Here is a 15,138-nt window from a genome sequence, read left to right as displayed (position 1 = left end):
CCTATGTTTTCGAATATACAAGGCCTGGTTTAACGGTTCTATCTTCCGAAATCCAGGAGCAATTTGGTCTTCGTTCCTAAGGATAGGACGACAACACATATGAAACCTAAGGGCTATCGGCTTATTATTCTATTCCCATTCCTTTTGAATGCTCTGGAGCGATTGATGATTACCTGAGAATGTCGATTAAGCCCGCCTCACAATATGACTATATGAAAGGTATTGATGCAATGCTTCCTAAGCTTTTGGGTTACATTGAAGGGTATCTCAAACATGGGGCTTTCTGGAACACAGAGGTGGCTCACAGCAAAGTTACTTAGACAGCGATAATATGGCCTCTACACAAGCATAGCATCAATTCTGACTCATAGATCGGATCCTATACTATGGGTGCAAATACCATCCATAGGGTGTTAAAACGCTGGACCCCACAAGACCCATTTTTCGGAATCTCGCAAAAAAATCACTACTCGTTGAGATTGACTCTACTATATATTTGTAGAAGATGTCTCCATTGCAGTATCTAACAGCTTGAAAACTGGTATTGTATTCATATCAAGGAAAACTCCACAGCATCATCTTAATGGTCTGGATCTATCCTTATTCGAAGCTATATTAAAATTAGAGCTTTCAGAAGCAGATGGTTTTTCAACAAAGCTGCTAAAGACATAATAAGATGATCGCCAGAGAATACCAGACGTGCGTCAGAAAATTTTCCATTCTCTTGTTAGGTGGATACTTCTCGAAAGATCCTTTGAAAGGTTCTAAATACCTCTGCACTGATGAATATAGGTGATATTAGCACCATACCAGATCTAAAGCCCTATTTGCTGAATTCTTTGGCTTCCAGTTGACCGTATAGGCAGGCAAGTTGCTCTCAATACAACAGTATGGAAAATTGTCCATGATCTTGGTTGGTTCTCTTGTGTTCTTCTCCGTAAATCCTTTGAAAGGTCTTAAGTACCTCTACACAAATGATTATAGGTGATATTAGCACCATATCAGATCTAAGCCAACGAATTCAGCAAAGAAGCAAATATTATTTGCTGAATTCTATGACTTCCAATAAAAACAGTATGGAAACGGAGGAACTTCAGCAATACAACCAAATTAGGTTGACTAAATGAAGTTGTGGGCGCTCTAGGCCTTTCGATAGTGTTTGAAGCCACAGCTTCAAACACAGCTGATGTATTGATTTAATCCCTCCTAGAGAACCCATTTGAAATCTTCACTGATGGCTCGAAATCGAGGGAACGCATGCGGTGACTACCGGGCATGTTTAGTGTTCTTCAGGCTGATATCTTAGCAGTACAGTTGGACTTGTATGGATACCTGTAAATTGAATTGCGAATTCATTGATGATCGCATGAGAATATCTGTGATCACCGGTCACAGCATGTTCGGCAAGCTCGTTAGGATATTCAATCTCCAAAGTTGTATACGTGTAGAAGTTAACATGATGAAGGATATGTTTAAGAACCTGCTCTGCAACTGCCCGGCCCTTGCTGTCAAGAGATTGTACAAATTGTTCGACTTCTTCGTGCATGACCTGATATGTCGGATACGTACGTCAGAAAGTTGTCAAACACATGGTCAGACTTTTCCAAAATACCTTGTAAAATCGAAATTTGGTGAAACAAATTTTGGTGAACAGAATTTTTCTCAAAAAACAAATTTTTCTCAAATCAAATTTGGTGAAAAATCGAGGTTATATATCAACGATTTGTGAGCCGATTTTCTCGATTTCAAAGTTGGACTTTAGCAGATATATTGATGTATCAATCATGTATATAATATATTTGGGGCATGGCTATCTATAACGATCCAGATATACATATACTTTATGGGGTCGCAAATTAAAAATGTAGGGTATAGAAAATGCCACACAGCCTATGGCAATCTAACCTTTGCTTTTGAATCAAACTGTTTGGATGTATTTAGCAACTTCATTACTCACGATTTAGCTTAAAGCCAAAAACTAAATAAATTCAAGTGTTTAGTGACTCTTGATTGAATTGTTTGACACATTTTCGATTGGAAATCTATAAAAACAAAGGCACCGCAAAAGAATAGAATTTCAATATATAAAACTTAAATAAAGTACCTACATAATTACTTAACAAGCAATTTGTTAATAAATTTAACATTTAAACCAGTTTGTATATGAATTAATTAAAAACTATTTTGTAATAAAACAACAATTTGACTTGAGCCAATTGTACAATCATCATATGCAAAAGTGTTTGCGCCGGCGCATCTTTATTTAATTTTAATTTTATTATTGCACTTATCGTTGTTGTGCCTTTAACGTACTCTTCTCCGTCGTATCATTGAAACTCATGTCCATCATTATGTCAACGCATTGAATAAGCGTGTCAATCAAGATGCAAGTGCCACTGATATTGATAGGATGGTTGTACATTGTTCTTCTACTTATGTGGTACTTAAGTATGTAGTTCTTTATTGTGTTATTCCCCCATATGCCCCTTGCACGTAACAACATTCATTGATGGCAATTTGATTTTGAGTTTTGTGGCAAGTACAATGATACACACACACGCTGATTACACACGGTTACAGAGGTTACAGAGAGATAGAGAGAGAGACAAGTTGAAAAATGATGAAATGATTTATAGGTTTTAAATTCAATTTTAATGAGATGCGACAATGTACTTACTACAATTCTTATTGCATTTTATCATTTTGATACAAGTAGTTTTTGTACTTGATTTTATTTAAATGTTAAATCTGTGTGTGAATTGTGATCATAACATGATTATTTTCAGATTTTGTGGCATTTGACAGAGACTTAAGGATTGTTTTCATTTGTAGAATAAATTAAAGATCAAAAAGATCCTCTCTAATGACCGGTTTATATTCGGCTGTTGTATGATGTTTATTGTTCCATTTATGGGAAGACACTCAACTAGATCCTAGATTTGACATTTACAAATCCCCAGATCCCAACGGTTTCATAACGGCTGATCTGAATCACAACGCAGTTCCAATTATGCCCTCGCTTATTAGGATATATAAAGCCTGATTGCATTGTCTCATACTTTAAATAAATTTATATTGTACAAATGTTTCAAAATTAACGCTACAATTTATATACCCCTCACCTTCGTGAGAAGGGTATATATTAGGGTATTCGAATTATTCGATTTTTCTCTTGTTCGAATAAAACGAATAATTCGAATAAGAGATTTTAACTTGTTGAAATGTACCAAAAGTGGCGATTAATTCAAAAGCTGAACTTTATCTGTTTCAGTCATGTTTGGTATTGGGTTAAAGTGCATTAAATAATACATCACAAACTGCTAAAATTACAGTTGTGAGTAACTTACTTTATTGGCACTGTGCGGTCAAAGTCAAATAATTTTTACAAATTTTGCGTGCTGTGGTTAAAAATTGAAAATTGTGATATTTCGAGAGCTTATATTTTTTGTTAAATCTGTTAAATGTAGAAATATTGAAATGGAACCATCAACTTCAGGTATTTGAGAACATAAATAAATAATTTTTGTTAGATAAATGTTTTGAAAATATTTTTTAAGATTTTTTTTAAAGTTCTCCATTATTGGGGTTTTTACGATATATAGATTGAGTTTAATAAAAATCAGGGCGAGATCGGGTAAATTCCATTAAATGCTCTTAAAATATGAACTTTCAGCCTCTATATACAGACAAAAAATCGTGCGGGTTTAATGAGGTTTTTTACTTATTTAAGTTATAGTGAAAGGACTCCTCTTGCTAAAAAACATATTCTGATACAAAATAGGTTAAAACATTTTTTTCTTACATTTTTTTTAAAGTTGTGTTTTTATGTATTTATGATTGTTCATTACAAAAATTTATAATATTGTCTGTTGTAGCTTTTTTTTAAAAAAATTTGTACATTTATATAATTTTCTGAAAAAGAAAAATTAGATTTTAAATTAAATTTATGCTAATGTAAATACATATAATAAATTATTGTTTTGAATTTTTTAATAGCATATTCAGTATGCTTTTATTTCCAATTTAATTCATTAATTTATCGCTTTCCATTCCAAAGTTACAGCATAAATTGTGAACTAAGGTCTTTTTTTCCAAAAAAAACAATAATGAGCTTAACGGGTTAAATTTTTTTTATTTTAAATGCTGTGTTTTTATGTATTTATGATTATTCATTACGAAAAAATTATAATATCTTTTGTGACTTTTTTAAAAAAATTTGTACATTTATAAAATTTTGTGTAAAACATATATTGGATTTTAAATTAAATTTATACTAATATAAATACATATAATAAATTTACAATTTTATTTTTTTAGTAGCACATGAAGTATGCTTTAATTTCCAATTTTATTCATTAATTTATCGCTTACCATTCCAAAGTTATAGCATAAATTGTGAGCTAAGGTCTTTTTTTCCAAAAAAACAATAATGCATTTAACGGGTTAAAAAAAATGTTTTTTAAACTTTGTTTTTCTAAAGTGCTGTATTTTTATGGATTTAAGATTATTCAGTACTAAAAAATTATAATATTCTCTTTTATGACTTTTTTGAAAAAATTTGTAAATTTATACAATTTTGTGTAAAACAAAAATTGGATTTTAAATTAAATTTATACTAATATAAATACATACAATAAATTTATATTTTGAATTTTTTAGTAGCACATTAAGTATGCTTTAATTTCCAATTTTATTCAATAATTTATAGCTTTCCATTTCAAAGTTACAGCATAAATTGTGAAAAAAGGTTTTTTTTTCCAAAAAACAGTAATGCGCTTAAAGGGTTAAAAAAAAATTTTGTTTAACCTTTTTTTTCTAAAATGCTGTGTTTTTATATGGTTATAATAACTCATCAATAAAAAAATATAATATTTTAAAACTACGGCTTCTATGAATTAATCGCCACTAAAACCCACTGTGACACGTTTAAAATTAATCGAATTATTCGACTAATTTAATTTTTTTTTAAAAAATAAAGAATGAAGTTTTGCTGTAGGTTTTTTAATATTTTATTGTTAAAGAAAATCAAAAAATAACGTTAAAATTAACAATTCAAGTATTGATAATGTTAAAAAACATTCGAAAACAAAGTCCATCATTAAATTTTCATCAGAAATATTCTGATCAGATTCCCTCACGAAAAATCTACAAAACAATTGACTAGCAAACTTTCCATTTTGGAGCTATGCTTTATAAAATTTGAGCTAGTTGGACATGATCCTGAGTTCAAGTGTTAATTCGGGTTTTAAAGTGAGTAACTAATTCTTTAGTAAATGAATAATTTATTCACTTTTTATAAATTATTTATAACAAGCTCTATCAACGTTGCCGAATCTTTGATTAATCAAGTGGTCTTAGGGAAAAACACAAATATGTCCAACTTTTGATCTCATTGTCAGTGAAAGTGGCTAATTGAAGTCAGACAGTGCTTGATTGACACATTTAAAAATACGCAAAAAGTATATTAAAATGTTAATAACATCACTTATATGTATATGTATGTATATTTTAAGATAATGGCCTTCGTCTATTACAACGTAATCATTATAAATGTCATCCTCAATATCACTTTCGACGACCGTTTCAAAATCACAGTCAACACCTTTTGATTATTAACTTCGATTCTGCAAATATTCATGTTTAGACCCTAAAATTTCTGTTTCGAAATCAATTCTCACTCATCTACAGTGATCGAAAGACGTCATTTATCTTTAGTTAGAAATTATTCGATTAATCGAACGATCATTACTCGAATGAATACCCTAGTATATATAAGTTTGTCATTCCGTTTGTAATTTCTATATTTTTCATTTCCGACCCTATAAAGTACATATATTCTGGATCCTTATAGATAGCGGAGTCGATTAAGCCATGTCCGTCTGTCTGTCTGTTGAAATCAATTTTCTGAAGACCCCTGATATCTTCGGGATCCAAATCTTCAATAATTCTATCAGACATGCTTTCGAGAAGTTTGCTAGATGGCTGAGGTTTTTTTTTTAAACAAACACAAACCATTAATATAGACAATATGGATATCTAATGACAAATATTTCATTGACAATATTTGCAACGAATCCGATTTTTTTTTTCACCAAAAAAAAATTAAAAAAACAAACAAATTTTTTTTAAAATTTAAAAAAACATAAAAATAAAAATTTTAAATTTTAAAAAAAAAATCTAAATTTTTTTTTTCCAATTTTGAAGTATAATTTGGTGAAGCTCTCTTACCTGTTTACATAAATCTTGCGAAAATTTCAATAAACAGAATAACTGTGATTATTTTTTTATTTTTATAATTAAAAATTATTTATAGAACAACACTAAATTTCGATTATTTCGGTTACCGAAACGGTATCCAAACTTGATTATGATATATGTATTTGATAATTGACTTGCACACATTTAAAATGTATCAGGTAATGATCACATGATAAAAAATGGAATATATATTTGTTTCTAGATACCAGCAGATACATATCGAGCCCTTAGCGCCAAATTATCGTAAGTGACATTTTCAAAATTTTTTTTATTACAAAAATTAAAATTTTATAGACCGACTGATGTTTTAGCGTTCTCAGAATATCAAAATTGTTAAAAACTTCAAAATTATAGGGGGTAAGATTTTATCGTAAGTCAATGTTTACATTCTACAGTAAACGAATTTTATCGTAAGCGACACATAGTGGCATAGAAAAAAAAAGAGGGAAATAAATCTGTAACTTCTAAATACTTAGATTGGTTTGAATGAAATTTCACATGCGCAAAGAAGAAGTGCTGTCGAGTTTATGTTCTGAATGTGGACCTCATTTGCCCACCAGGGGCGCGACAAAGGGTCCTCAAAGTAGGACACCTCGCGTATGTTACATTTTTAAAACGATCCTATTTCTTCGTTTGTGTTCCGATTTCATGTAAAATCTTTTCATCGAGCGCTACAAAAGACCTAGGCGTTGCTATCAATTACCTCTTATAGCTTAGGAGATATTCGCATTTGAAAATTAAATTTTCAACAGTTTTACCAAACCTACTCCAGTTTTTTGATAACAGCCTATCCAAATATTTTCCGATTTTCTCCAGTTTTCCTTCATTAGACTAACAACATATGTATGTGTCAAATGGAAAAAGAAGTGTTTAAAAATAATGCCTAAGTCCAAAGTTATATGCATTTTAATTTAAAACATTTTAAAAAGCCGATTTTTCGCTAATTTTTAGGGAAAAAATTACTTTTTTTCTTTTTAAGTTATCGCAAAAAAATTCTAAAAGGATGTATAAGAAATTTATACTTTCTGAAAGCTAAAATATTTTAGTTGAAAAAAAAAATTAAAACTTTTTCTTACCGACCAGGTCCATTCAAAGAACACCTATTTTTTTATGTAAAATTCAAATTTAGGGCAAAAATTCTCAAATGACATATTCGATATCAAAATATAGTAACCGATTTTAGATGGCCCAATAAGCTTTTAATTATTTTGTAAGGGGTTCCGATAACTCAGACCCTGGTATGGATATTAAAGCCAAAAAAAACTAAAAAATTCCATTTTTGGGATTTTTCAACAATTTTTTGGGAATTGCGGGATTGCTGATAATAAATTTCAAAATTCGTTTTTATATTTCCATTTTAAATAGAAAATTTTACATAACTGTGAAATTTCATTAAAAACTATTCATAAATAACAATTTTATTTGAATTCGAAAAATTTTTATCTATGCAAAAATTCAATAAAAAAAATGTTTGTCATATTTTTCAATAAAGTATTCCATGAATTTTTAATTGTCAAATGTTATAAATATTTTTCAAAAATAGACAAAGAGCTTGAACGAAATTATATTATATCGCATCATAACATTTTTAATTTTTTGTATAATTTTCAAAATAATCGAAAAAACCTTCTCCTGTAAAATTTGTGTTTTGTCGCTTACGATAATTTTGCGCTAAGGGCTCGATATATTAAATTAAATAAAGTGACACTATGTAATATAAAATATGCATTGGATTGAAAGTACATTTTTCCAAGAAATTATAAAATACATATGTACATACAAACAATTTATTACCCATTTTAATCAGTTCTCAGAATTCATCGTATAAAAAGCATTTGAGTGATATGCCTTATAATAAAAACAACAAATTAAAATCCAAGTATTATTTCTATTTCCATTTTTATAAACTCATGCACATAGCAACACACTCATTAATATTTTATTGTTTTTAAAATAAAATTGTGTGTTTGAAATTATATAGTTAGAGCAGGTAAATATTTTTTTGCCAATGTAAATACATGCCTTCGATAGCCGTGATCGTCTAGTGGTTAGGACCCCACGTTGTGGCCGTGGTAACCCAGGTTCGAATCCTGGTCACGGCAATGTCTTCTTAAGAACATTGTCACGGAGAAGGTTTTTTTTTTCTATTTTATTGTTTTAAATACGAAAAAAAATATTTATGTCAGACTTGGTGTTGGCAGAATTAATTGTAAATGAACTAAGTTGAAACTGAGTTTACACATCATCTCACTGTACACATTTCATTGTAGATTATAATTTAGCTCAATAAATAATAAAGTAAAATTTGCAATATTGAACTCAAGTTAAATATTGCCAAGTAATTACTTGGCAACAAAATTAATTATAAAATGTATACATTAATTGATAAGCGGCGAGATTGTTATTAAAATGATTCAGAATACTGAGTTGAAAGTAAGTTTACCGTTATGGATAGAATTAAAACTAATTAAACAGGCTTCTTAAATAGTTTCCAACCCGCGACATCTTTGTAGAAATAAAGATTACACCAAAATATATGTATGAATTTACATTTTGACAGGTTATTCTGCAAAACAATCGTTCTATTTTATATTCGTAAAATTTTTATGAATCAACTATTATTTAATGTTACCGAGAGGTTTAAAAATACAGTGCAAAATATAAACAAAATTAGGAACTGAAACATATTAAATTATTTATTTGTATACTTAAAAATGTTTCAACAAATCTCGAAAATTGTATCCCTTTTTGCCAAAAAAAATCCCCTATTTGGGGATAAATCTAATAAACACAGATTCTAGATAATTATGCAATTTTAAAATGCTTGCAATAAGTGATCGATTATTTTAATAAAATAATTCAGAACAAGAAAAAGTAATTACATGAGATTGTTTTAATCTTTAGCGAATTAAAATCCGCTTTAAGTATTCAAGAAAATACATTGCATAATGTTCTCCCTTTACTAAATAATTTGGTGTTCGCAAATGAGACTTTTTAGTTTTTTTTTTAATGATTTACTTGCTAAAAATCATACGAAATGTAGTGCTTCCCTTAGAAGAATTCACTGTAAATAATAGTGACTTTTAGACATGAATAACTAAAATTTGAACCAAAAGAGTTTGAGATTTTTGGGATTATTTTAATGGAAACTTCGTTGAAAAAAATTTTAAATACGATTTGAATTGAAAGTTTGTTAAAAACAAATCCGTTTGATAGATTTTTAGAGAGAAAGTGATGTTTATTGTCAATATTGTAAATTACGTTTTGTTTAATATTAAAAATATTGAAGATTACTTTAGTACTGAATTTTCCATCTCCGCTGAAGTTTACTAGTCATATGCTTTCACTAATTAATTAATAAATTAATCTATTATTAATCAGCTTTCGGAAGTGGTAAAATAGTCAAACTCTACGACAAGCTTCCAATAGCCGTGATCGTCTAGTGGTTAGGACCCCACGTTGTGGCCGTGGTAACCCAGGTTCGAATCCTGGTCACGGCAATGTTAACATAAACATTGTCGCGGAGGAGGCATTTTTTTTATATTAATTTTAATAATGTTAACACGATACACGATATTATTAAATTAACCGGTACCGCTAAAAAAAAATTAAGACATTTTTATACGCTTCACCTTCGTGAGAAGGGTATATATAAGTTTGTCATTACCAGGGAAACCGGAAATATGATCTAAAAAAAGCGTTTTAAGCGCTTTAAATATGCAGTAAAAACTTTACAATAAGCTCTTAAAATTTAAAAAATATGCTCTTAAAAAACAAACTTTTACATAATTTTTAACCAAAAAATATACTTTTATTTCAAAAAATCAATACAATTCATTTCTAAAAAGGTAAAGTAACATAAAATATACAAAAATAACATGAACTAAAACAAGTATAACAAAAAATAAATACAACATAAAAACAATAGCAACTTAAGCTATGAAAAGGCCTCGAGAGGTATTTTTTTATGATATTTTATATAAATATAAAGTCACTTATTCAATTAAGGTTATTATTGCAATAAATTACAAAATATTGACTTAAATTTTCAAATAAAAATTTTTGTCTATTGGATCTGAAAACATTTTTATACATAGAAAATGTTCTTTCGGCATCAACTGATGTTATAGGAGCAAATTTAAAAGACAATATTTCTTTAACACTTAGAACGGTTAAGTTTGAATTAGAACTAAAATTTGATATTTAGATGGCGCTATTATTAAAATAGTGCTTTTTTATATTAAAAAAAGCCATATATTTTTAAATTTTGAATTTTAAACCCAGGAAGTAAAAACTTGTAATACAACAGCGAAAACAAGTAAGACAAAATTTGGTTTTGATAAAGTCAAAATATGCTATTAAACAGTAAAATATGCTCTAAAATCGCAAAGATATGACATAAATATGCTCTTAAAACAAATATATGCAAAAATATGCATTTAAGGGTAAAATATGCAAAAATATGCACTAACAAATGCCAATATTCTTAAATAGTTCTGAAACGTGTAAATATCTTATCCATGTGCCCATTAGACTCACAAGAAAAAACATGGATTTGCATATTTTGGTTTCCCTGGTCATTACGTTTGTAATTTCTACATTTTTCTTTTCCGACCCTATAAAGTATATATATTCTGGATCCTTATAGCTAGAGGCCATGTCCGTCTGTCTGTCTGTTGAAATTAATTTTCTGAAGACCCCAGATATCATCGGGATCCAAATCTTCAATAATTTTGTCAGACATGCTTTCGAGAAGTTTGCTATTTAAAATCAGCAAAATCGGTCCACAAATGGCTGAGATATGAGGAAAAAACCAGAACAACCTCGATTTTTGACCTATATCTGGATTACTAAGACATTAATATAGACAATATGGATATCTAATGCTAGATATTTCAAAGTCCATTGCAACGATGTAGATAAAGCTATAGTAAGTTGGACCTAGAATGGGTCAAAATCGGAAAAAATATTTTTTAACCCGAATTTTTTTCACAAAAAAAAAATTTCAAAAACAAACAAAAATTTTAAATTTAAAAAAAAAATAATAAAAAAAAAAAAATTTAAAATTTTTTTTTCCAAACAACTGGAAAAAAAATTAATTTTGTTTACCTAAAAATAATTAAAATTTTAAAGTATAATTTGGTGAAGGGTATATAAGATTTGGCACAGCCGAATATGGCACTCTTACTTGTTTATTTAAATTTTTGTTTTAAACATTTTTTTTTAATTTTTTAAATAATTCCTTTTATACGTCTTTGCAAAGATCATTGAAATATCTTTCCAGATATATGTAGATCAAAAATAGGTTAAAAATCGAGGTTGTCTAGTTTGCTTCCTTATATCTCTGCCATTTCTGGGCCGATTTTAATAGCAACCGAACCAGGTCTATAGCGGTTATACTATATATAACGATACAGAATATATATACTTTATGGGGTCGTAAATGAAAAATGTAAAAAACACAAACGGAATGACAAAATTATATATGCTCTTGCCACTCATGGTGAACGGTATAAAAAAATTTAAGTTTTTGATACAATTTATGAATTTTTGATACTTCTAAACTGCTGATAGAGAAATGAAGAAAACTTACTGTCAGTTTCGCGATGTTGAAAGAAGTTAATCGAAAGATTTGAAACTATTTCTATAACAATTTCGACAAACTATTGCCCGTTGATGATAGAAAATAATATTTTTATTTACAATTGGGATAATATGCATATGAATTTGTATTTTTAAGTAAAATTTCTGAAGACCCCAGATATCATCGGGATCCAAATCTTCAATAATTTTGTCAGACATGCTTTCGAGAAGTTTGCTATTTAAAATCAGCAAAATCGGTCCACAAATGGCTGAGATATGAGGAAAAAACCAGAACAACCTCGATTTTTGACCTATATCTGGATTACTAAGACATTAATATAGACAATATGGATATCTAATGCTAGATATTTCAAAGTCCATTGCAACGATGTAGATAAAGCTATAGTAAGTTGGACCTAGAATGGGTCAAAATCGGAAAAAATATTTTTTAACCCGAATTTTTTTCACAAAAAAAAAATTTCAAAAACAAACAAAAATTTTAAATTTAAAAAAAAATAATAAAAAAAAAAAAATTTAAAATTTTTTTTTCCAAACAACTGGAAAAAAAATTAATTTTGTTTACCTAAAAATAATTAAAATTTTAAAGTATAATTTGGTGAAGGGTATATAAGATTTGGCACAGCCGAATATGGCACTCTTACTTGTTTATTTAAATTTTTGTTTTAAACATTTTTTTTTAATTTTTTAAATAATTCCTTTTATACGTCTTTGCAAAGATCATTGAAATATCTTTCCAGATATATGTAGATCAAAAATAGGTTAAAAATCGAGGTTGTCTAGTTTGCTTCCTTATATCTCTGCCATTTCTGGGCCGATTTTAATAGCAACCGAACCAGGTCTATAGCGGTTATACTATATATAACGATACAGAATATATATACTTTATGGGGTCGTAAATGAAAAATGTAAAAAACACAAACGGAATGACAAAATTATATATGCTCTTGCCACTCATGGTGAACGGTATAAAAAAATTTAAGTTTTTGATACAATTTATGAATTTTTGATACTTCTAAACTGCTGATAGAGAAATGAAGAAAACTTACTGTCAGTTTCGCGATGTTGAAAGAAGTTAATCGAAAGATTTGAAACTATTTCTATAACAATTTCGACAAACTATTGCCCGTTGATGATAGAAAATAATATTTTTATTTACAATTGGGATAATATGCATATGAATTTGTATTTTTAAGTAAAATATAACAAATGCATTATCAATAAATTAAGCAAAAATATGCTGTAACAATTCGTTGCTATTATAAAGCAAAATGTTTGATTCGGATAGATAACACAGGCTAACAAAATCGAAAAAAATTTAGAGACTTTTTAAACCACTAAACAATTTTGATGTATTGTGGTTCCAGTAGTACAAATATGGTCCAAATTTTAAATTCTATGCAGAAGTTTCATTTAAATTTTTTTTTTTTTATAAAATTGTGAATTTTTTTAGACGTTTCTCCACATAATTTATGATGACTAAAAAAGGGTAAGTCCGATATTATTAAAATAAACATAGAAAAGTTTATCCCTATTTAAAAAAGAGTATTTGATAAAAATAAAAGGGTTACGACACCAAAAAAGCGTCAAAATGGCAACACTGCAATTAAGTGAATTTGCTCATTTTCAGAAAATTCTATGTGCTTACAAGCGTGTACTTTGAGTGTAAATTCGAGTATCCAAAACCGAAAACCGGTCAACCGGTTTTTTCATCTTTGTAAACTCGACCGGTATCGGTTTTCTTAAACTTTTCGGTTTTTTGAGAAACCGGTTTTTGTAAGACCGTTTTTAATGAAATATATTTTCTAAAGTTCATTTAAACATATTTTTGAAAAACTTTGATCCCATTTTTAAAAATTTTGTTTTACTTAAAGTAAAAGAGCTTAAGTATTCAAAAATATTTCATATAGAATACAAATTTAATATAAACCGGTTTATTCAAAAACACAATTTTTCGGTTTTTTTAAATTTGCCGGTTTTTTGGATACTCTAGTGTAAAACAAACATTTTAACAAAAATAAATTATTTGTTCATCATGTACATAGACTATATGTATATCAAAAGAAAGGCATTTTAAAGACTTATATAACGAAATATGAAAAAATAAAAACTAAACAATTTTATTTTTCACCAACATTTTTTTAAATAAACACACTTTACAAATAACCCCCATTAACATCATGTCTGGTATTATGCAAACAATTTTATTTTTATGTTGAGGGCTATTCCTGTTCTTACTTTCACCATTCTCAGTATTTTTAAAAGCATAATTACAACAATAGTTATATTAAATAAAGTTTCTAAAATTATATAATTAGGGTTAAAAAAATCACGTGTAAACATTTATAATTAGAAATGCTGAGGAAATTACTGAGTAATTTTGCTTCCAAAAAAAAAAAAAAATACGGTGAATGGTGAAAGTAAGAACAGGAATAGCCCTGAATATTTAATGAAAATTTAGCAACTACCTATTTAATACAAATGGGTAAAATTAATATTTATTCATTAGATTTAAATAAGTACATATTCTGAATGAAGGTGTTTTTCATTTATTGACAACAAATGTTCATAGTTAGTTTAAACTTTAAAGCAAGTGAATCATATATATCAGTGCAGCAAATAATTCATATTGAAATTCTTTAAGTGTACATAATTTAATCACAAATAAGTCATTGACATTGAATGACATAATATTATTATCATGAAATATAGTTTACGCAATAAATTTTGTATTAATTTAAAAAAATATGTTATGGTAGGTGCTTATTACACAAATTAATTTATTTATATTTTTATACTTTCACTGATTACATACTGCTACTCTTGTCAAAGCTTTTTCTTATTTGTAATAGCGATAAAGCTTTTTTTTGTTTTCTTTGTTTTCAACTTGTGTGTGCTTTTATAAGAGCTTATTTTTGTTATGTCTGTTCCAGCGCACTGTGCTGTGCGCAGCCACCGTTTGTGTGTTATTTACTGCCGGCATCTACATACCTTCGTTAGCCGTGATCGTCTAGTGGTTAGGACCCTACGTTGTGGCCGTAGTAACCCAGGTTCGAATCCTGGTCACGGCAATGTGTAAAAAACATTGTCACGGAAGAAGGTTTTTTTTTAATTTTTTATTTCGATAGTAATTAAAATAACAAATAATTACTTTTATTTATTTTTTTAACCTTAAGATATATGATTCTATGATATTATATTTTCTAAATATACTCTGAAAGTGTAAAATTTTTTAATATTTGGAATTTCTAATGGAAATGTTATATATTTGTCTGCCGA

At 28.3% G+C, this 15,138-nt stretch overlaps 3 non-coding genes across 3 annotated transcripts; all 3 read left to right on the top strand.

Moving 5' to 3' along the window:
* Nucleotides 1-8,288: 8,288 nt before the first annotated feature.
* TRNAH-GUG (transfer RNA histidin (anticodon GUG)) lies at nt 8,289-8,360 on the top strand. Its single transcript has one exon. It is a non-coding gene; the product is annotated as a tRNA-His (tRNA).
* Nucleotides 8,361-9,686: 1,326 nt separating this feature from the next.
* Nucleotides 9,687-9,758, top strand: TRNAH-GUG (transfer RNA histidin (anticodon GUG)). The gene has a single exon. It is a non-coding gene; the product is annotated as a tRNA-His (tRNA).
* A 5,100-nt stretch (nt 9,759-14,858) lies between these two features.
* TRNAH-GUG (transfer RNA histidin (anticodon GUG)) lies at nt 14,859-14,930 on the top strand. Its single transcript has one exon. It is a non-coding gene; the product is annotated as a tRNA-His (tRNA).
* Nucleotides 14,931-15,138: the final 208 nt, after the last annotated feature.

Source organism: Calliphora vicina, chromosome 4, assembly GCF_958450345.1.
Source record: "Calliphora vicina chromosome 4, idCalVici1.1, whole genome shotgun sequence".
NCBI lineage: Eukaryota > Metazoa > Arthropoda > Insecta > Diptera > Calliphoridae > Calliphora > Calliphora vicina.
Note: the sequence above shows the minus strand (reverse complement) of the source record. Positions and strands in the feature narration are given on the sequence as shown.